General features: G+C 56.1%; 1 long non-coding RNA gene across 1 annotated transcript; it reads right to left on the reverse strand.

The window, feature by feature from the left end:
- Positions 1–2,354: 2,354 nt before the first annotated feature.
- Positions 2,355–5,145, reverse strand: LOC126637182 (uncharacterized). Its single transcript, XR_007628258.1, has 3 exons — positions 5,067–5,145; positions 3,150–3,244; positions 2,355–3,059 (listed from the first exon to the last, which is right to left on the reverse strand). It is a non-coding gene; the product is annotated as an uncharacterized LOC126637182 (long non-coding RNA).
- Positions 5,146–5,773: the final 628 nt, after the last annotated feature.

The raw sequence follows: 5,773 nt of genomic DNA on the forward strand, positions 1-5,773 counted from the left end.
AGGATGAAGCAGCAACCAGCAAGAGATACAAAAGGGGCCCCCAAGGATTTTGGGGGAGTGTCCTGCAGGGAGGGGACAGTGTCACCCCACGAGGGCAGGGCTGGCAAGTGGGAGGCTGCTCCAGGGATCTGCAAGAGGCCTCGTGCTCTGCTCGGCCCCATCAGTGGCTGAGACCAACACCCCGTCCTCGTGGCCAGCGGCTCTTTCCTGCCCCAGCCAAGAGGTTCCCGGCCCCCCAGTGCTCCCCTGGGGCTGTCCCTGCTCCTCCCTGCAGGCTCCGTGGCCGGGCACACTTTGTGTTCCTGGGTGCCACCAGCTCAGCAGCTGCAGCCGCTCCAATCAGCGCCTGCAGCTCTGCAGCAAAGCCCCAGCTCACCTGGCACACAGGGCATGGACACAGCACCTTCTCCCTGCTGGGCACTCCCAGCTCAGCCTCTTCCCCAGCACGGGGCTCTCCTGCCTCAGCACCACCTCTGCCTTCCACTTCTTCTCAGGGACACCTCAGGGCCAGCTCTGGGCTCACCTCCGGGCCATTGCTCAGGGACACCTCAGGGCCTGCTCTCCAGCACAGGAACCTGCAGGGAGGGCAGATGATGTGCAAGCCCAGGGGGGCCTGCTTGCACTGGCCTGGGGGCTTCTTTCTCCTTCCACAACCACCCCACAACTCCTGCTTTTCTAACCCCACATCTTTGCAGACTGACCTTGTCTCTCTGTCTGCACAGACACATCTATCCCCTGTGGACAGAGCCTCCAGCATGTGCTGCCCTGGCAATGGCACCCAGAGAATCCCAGAATCCGCCACCTTGGAAAAGACCTCCCAGATCATCAAGTGCACCCCTTGATCCAACCCCGCCGTGGTTCCCAGACCGTGGCACGGATGCCCAGGGGAGGGGCTTTGGGGATGAGGGGTCCCCCAGTACAGCCCAGTGCCCCCTCAGTGCCCTCCCAGTACAGCCCAGTGCCCCCAGTACAGCCCACTGTGTTCCTGTGCCAGGTGATCCCTCTTTAGGGGTGTTGGAGAGGATTTGGGGCATTTTGGAGGGCTCTGGGTGCATTTGGGGGAGCTAAAAGAGGTCTTGGGAGCATTATGGGGTCAAAGGGATCTGAGGGGGGGAGGGGATTAAAGGAAAAATGGGGGTTAGGGGACATTTGGGGGATTATTGGGACCTGGGGGGGACAGGAGGGGCAGCACCATAAGCAGGTGAGTCCTGAGACCCCCCTGGTGTCCCCAAGACCCTCCTGCTGTCCTCAATTTCCCATTTGGCACCCTGAGACACCCCTGGTGTCTCCAGTGTTCCCAGGGCCTCCCCATGGCCCCAATTCCCCCCTTGAGACACCCCCCATTCCACTGGCCCCAAACCCCATCCCTGATGTCCCCAACCCTCCATCTCCCCCCAGAAGGCCCCCCTGGACCCTCTGAGCCCCAAAACGGCCCCATCCCCCCAAGCTCACAGAAAAGCCAAGGACATCTGGGGACACATTGGGGAAACTTGGGGGGCTTTGGGGGGCACTGGGTGATTACTGGGGAATACTGGGACACACTGGGGGGAACCAGGGAAGGTTCCTGGTACTGGAGGGGACTGGGGGGTTATTGAGTGATGCTGGGAGGGCACTGGGAGGGACTGGGTGATTACTGGGGGATTACCAGGACACACGAAGGGACACCAGGAGGTTACTGGGCCATACTGGGGGTTACTGGGTGCTCACTGGACGATCATTGGGCCATACTGAGAGCCACTGGGAGGTCACTGGGCTATACTGGGGGCACTGGGATGTGGTTCATCTCTCTGCAAAGATTTTGGGTGGCACTGCCAGGACCCCTCCCCTGAGGGCTAGGGGACCCCCTGAATCCCTCTGATGGGCTTTGGGGACCCCCGGGATCTCCCCCCGTGGGGTTTCTGTGTTCTGAGTTTTGGGGGTCTCTGGGGTTCGGGGGGTCATTAAGATCCCCCTTTCCCTGGGGTGGGTCCGCCCGGCCGGCAGGGGGCGCTGTGGCACTTTGACCCCTCCCCTTGACCCTCCCCCGCCAAATTCCCAGCCCCTCCCCCCAATTCCCGGCCCCTCCCCCTCTTTGTCCCTGTTCCCCCTTGACACCTCCCTCGCCCCTCCCCCTCAAAATTCTCAGTCCCTCCTCCCTCCCTTTTGGGCCCTCCCTTTCTTAAAAAGCCCCTTCCCTCACCCTTTCTGGTCCCTCCCCCCAATTTTTTCAGCCCCTCCCCCCCATTTCTGGCCCCTGCCCCCACTTCCTCCTCCTCCGTCAATTAAAATCGGCCCCTTTGTTTGAGGTTAAAAAAAACAAAAGAAAATAAATCTCAATTTTACTCTTTTTTTTTTTGGTTTTTTTTTGGTTTTTTGTTGTTGTTGTTGTTGTTGGATTTTTTGTTTCTTTGTTTTGGTTTTTTTAATTCATTTCCCATTGATGTCAATTTCCCATTTTTTATTCATTTCCCAATGACGTCACCTGAGGCCCTCCAGTGACATCACCGGTTCCCCTTCGATGACGTCACCACCGTCTGCTGTGACGTCACCACACGTCGATGACGTCACTCCTGACCCCAGTGATGTCACCTTTCCCCCTCGAGGACATCTCTGCTGACCCCAGTTACGTCACAGACCCACGGAGACATCACCGCTGTCCCAGATGACGTCACAGACCCACAACGACATCACCAGTTCCTCCGATGATGTCACCGGGCCACAATGACATCACCATTTTCCCTCAATGACATCACCGCTGACCCCAGTGATGTCACAGACCACGGTGACATCACCGCTCTCCCCGATGATGTCACTGGTGTGTGTGTCCCCAGTGACCACCAGTTCCCCATAATGACATCACCGGTCCACAATGACATCATCACTCCCTCCTGAATGATGTCACTGGGTGCCCGATGACATCACTGAGTCCTTGATGCCGTCACTGAGTCCTTGATGCCATCACTGAGTCCCTGATGACATCATGGGGACAAACTGGGCCAAACTGGAACCAACTGGGGGCGTGTCCCCAAGGAGGGCAGAGCCGACAGCCTGGAGGTGGGACAGCAGCGAGGCCACGCCCACTGCGGGGACATTTGGGGACATTTTGGGGACAGTTTGGGGACATTGGGGGACATTGAGGGGACATTGGGGACATTTGGGGACACACCCACCTCTGCCAGGGGGTGGTATCTTCGTGTCCCCTCCTGGGGTGGCCTCGGGTGGGGGTTGGGGACAACCCTGGAGGTGACAAAGAGGGGACACCGACCTGGGGGGGGACACCAGTTTGGACCAGTCACCTCCCAGTTCCATCCCAGTTTGTCCCAGTCCCTCCCAGTTTGTCCCAATCCCCTCCCAGTTGTTCCCAGTCCCTCCCAGTTCTCTCCCAGTCACTCCCAGTTCCCTCCCAGTGCCTCCCAGTGTCGTGGTTTTGCTCTGGCTCAATTTACTTTTACACCCCCCATACAATTACTATCAGTTGAGAGAAGGTTTATGCAGACAAAAAGAGACTGAATTAAAAAAAAGGTATGAGTATTTATTATTAACAAACTAAAACTAAAGAATTATATTTACAACAATTCTACTTAAGTAAAAGGTATTATGTATTTACAGAAGATACTTCTCCCCCCACCTCCCTTTATATCAGTCCAAGGAGGAGAAGCAGTCCTTTTCTGTTCTCAGAATTCCAGCTCTCTCTCTCTCCAGTAACTCTGCAGCACTTTCGTCGCAGTTGGAACCTTTTTATCTCTCTCTTATTCTGTGTTGGTTTCCAGGGCTGGGCCTACCCCCCTCCTGGGTTAAAACCAAAGGCTGAGGGTTACCCAGGTCCTGAAGGGTCTCCTTCCATAGACTTGCAAGGGGACACTTGCTTACTATGGATCTTCTTCCACAGGGTTACAGGGGATAATGGTTTAAGAGTTCACCCCTGTTTCCCTATGGAGGTCCCTCCCCATGGGAGAACAGTCCTTGATTGACTTCTCGACATGGGTCTAGTCTGGATCCCTTACTCGGATCCCAATATCCCACCTGAGCCATTTTCTGCTCCAGCGTAGGTTCTCTCTAGCACCAGCAGCACGGATCCCACACATGGATCCCAACATCCCTACCTGAACCGTTTTGTGTTCCAGCGTAGGTTCTAATACCTGTCAGGGTCATAAATCTTCAACAGCAGCAGCATGGATCTCTCACTGAGATCCCAAGCTTATCTGAGCCGTCTCGCTCCAGCATAAGCATCGATCCCTTCGAGGGTCACAAAGTCTTTAACAGGACTCTGCCTCATCTGAGCCGCTTTTACTCCAGCATAAGGCTTTCTCTCTGTTAAAGTCACAAATCTCTGGTGCATCCACAAGCTCCTCTGTGAGCCGCACGGGGGTCTCTTCACCTCAACAAACTCCTACAGGTGGCAGGGTTTTATTTTTCAGTCTTTACCCTGCTTAAGGGAGGGAGAGTGAAAAGGAGAAAAACAGCAGCTCTCCCCCCTTCGAACTTTTCTTCTCTTTCCTGTGCTGCCAGCTTCGACCTTGAAAATCCTGTTATCTCATGGCTGGAATTCTTCGGTAGCGGTTTCTCATCTAAGCAGTTCGTCTTTTAAACCCTTTTTTTTCTTTACTCTCTCACAAGAGAGAAGGGAGGTTTCAGTACTACACCTGCCCCCCCCGGCCCAAGCTGGGGAGGAGGGGGCTTTGGCCCTCCTCGGGCCCACTACCCTTCTACATGGCTGCTGTTGCTAATTTCAACTGCGCCACAACCTTCTCTTCCGTTTTCTTAAAGATGTAATTAGCAAAGGCGTCACTGAACTTTTTGATTGGTTTTTTGTCCGGAAATTACTTGGACAAAACCATCCTCAGCCCCAGGGATGGGCTGGTGGGCAAAACCACGACACCCAGTTTGTCCCAGTGCCCCCCAATCCCCTCCAGTCCCTCCCAGTTTGTCCCAGCGTCCACTCCCAGTCCCTCCCAGTGCCACCCAATCCCCTCCCAGTCCCTCCCAGTTTGTCCCAGCGTCCACTCCCAGTCCCTCCCAGTGCCACCCAATCCCCTCCCAGTCCCTCCCAGTTTGTCCCAGTGTCCCCTCCCAGTCCTTCCCAGTACCTGCCCAGTGCCAGTCCCAGTTCCCCCAGTGCCGCCTCAGCCACCTCGACCCGGAGACGCTGCCGGGTCACCTCCTGTCTCCAAATGTCCCAAATGTCACCAAAATGGTCCCAAATGGCACCAAAATGTCACCAAAATGGTCCCAAAATGTCCCCAAATGTCCCCAAATGGCCCCAAATGGCCCCAAAATGGCCCCAAATGGCCCCAAATGTCACTGAACTGCCCATAAAGTGACACCAAATGTCCCCAAAGTGACACCAAATGTCACCTCCTGCGTGACCTGCCACCAGTGTCCCCAAATGTCCCCAAACGGCTCCCAACTGGTCCTAAATGGCCCCAAAATTGCCCCCAAATGTCCCCAATGTCCCCAATGTCCCCTCCCCTGTCCCCAGTGTCCCCAGTGATGTCCCCAGGTGTCCCCAATGTCCCCAGGTGAGTCCCAGGTGTGTCTCCAGTGTCCCCTCACCTGTCCCAGGTGTCCCCAAATGTCCCCAGGTGTGTCCCCAGATGTGTCCCCAATGTCCCCTCACCTGTCCCAGGTGTCTCCAAATGTCCTCAGTGTCCCCAGGTGTGTTTCCAGGTGTGTCCCCTCACCTGTCCCAGGTGTGTCCCAGGTGTTCCCAATGCCCCCCCAATGTCCCAGGTATGTCCCAGGTGTCCCCAATGTCCCCTCACCTGTCCCAGTGTCCCCAAATGTCCCCAGGTGG

The sequence above is a fragment of the Myiozetetes cayanensis genome, unplaced genomic scaffold (assembly GCF_022539395.1).
Source record: "Myiozetetes cayanensis isolate MyiCay16 unplaced genomic scaffold, myiCay2020 scf1484, whole genome shotgun sequence".
Lineage (NCBI taxonomy): Eukaryota > Metazoa > Chordata > Aves > Passeriformes > Tyrannidae > Myiozetetes > Myiozetetes cayanensis.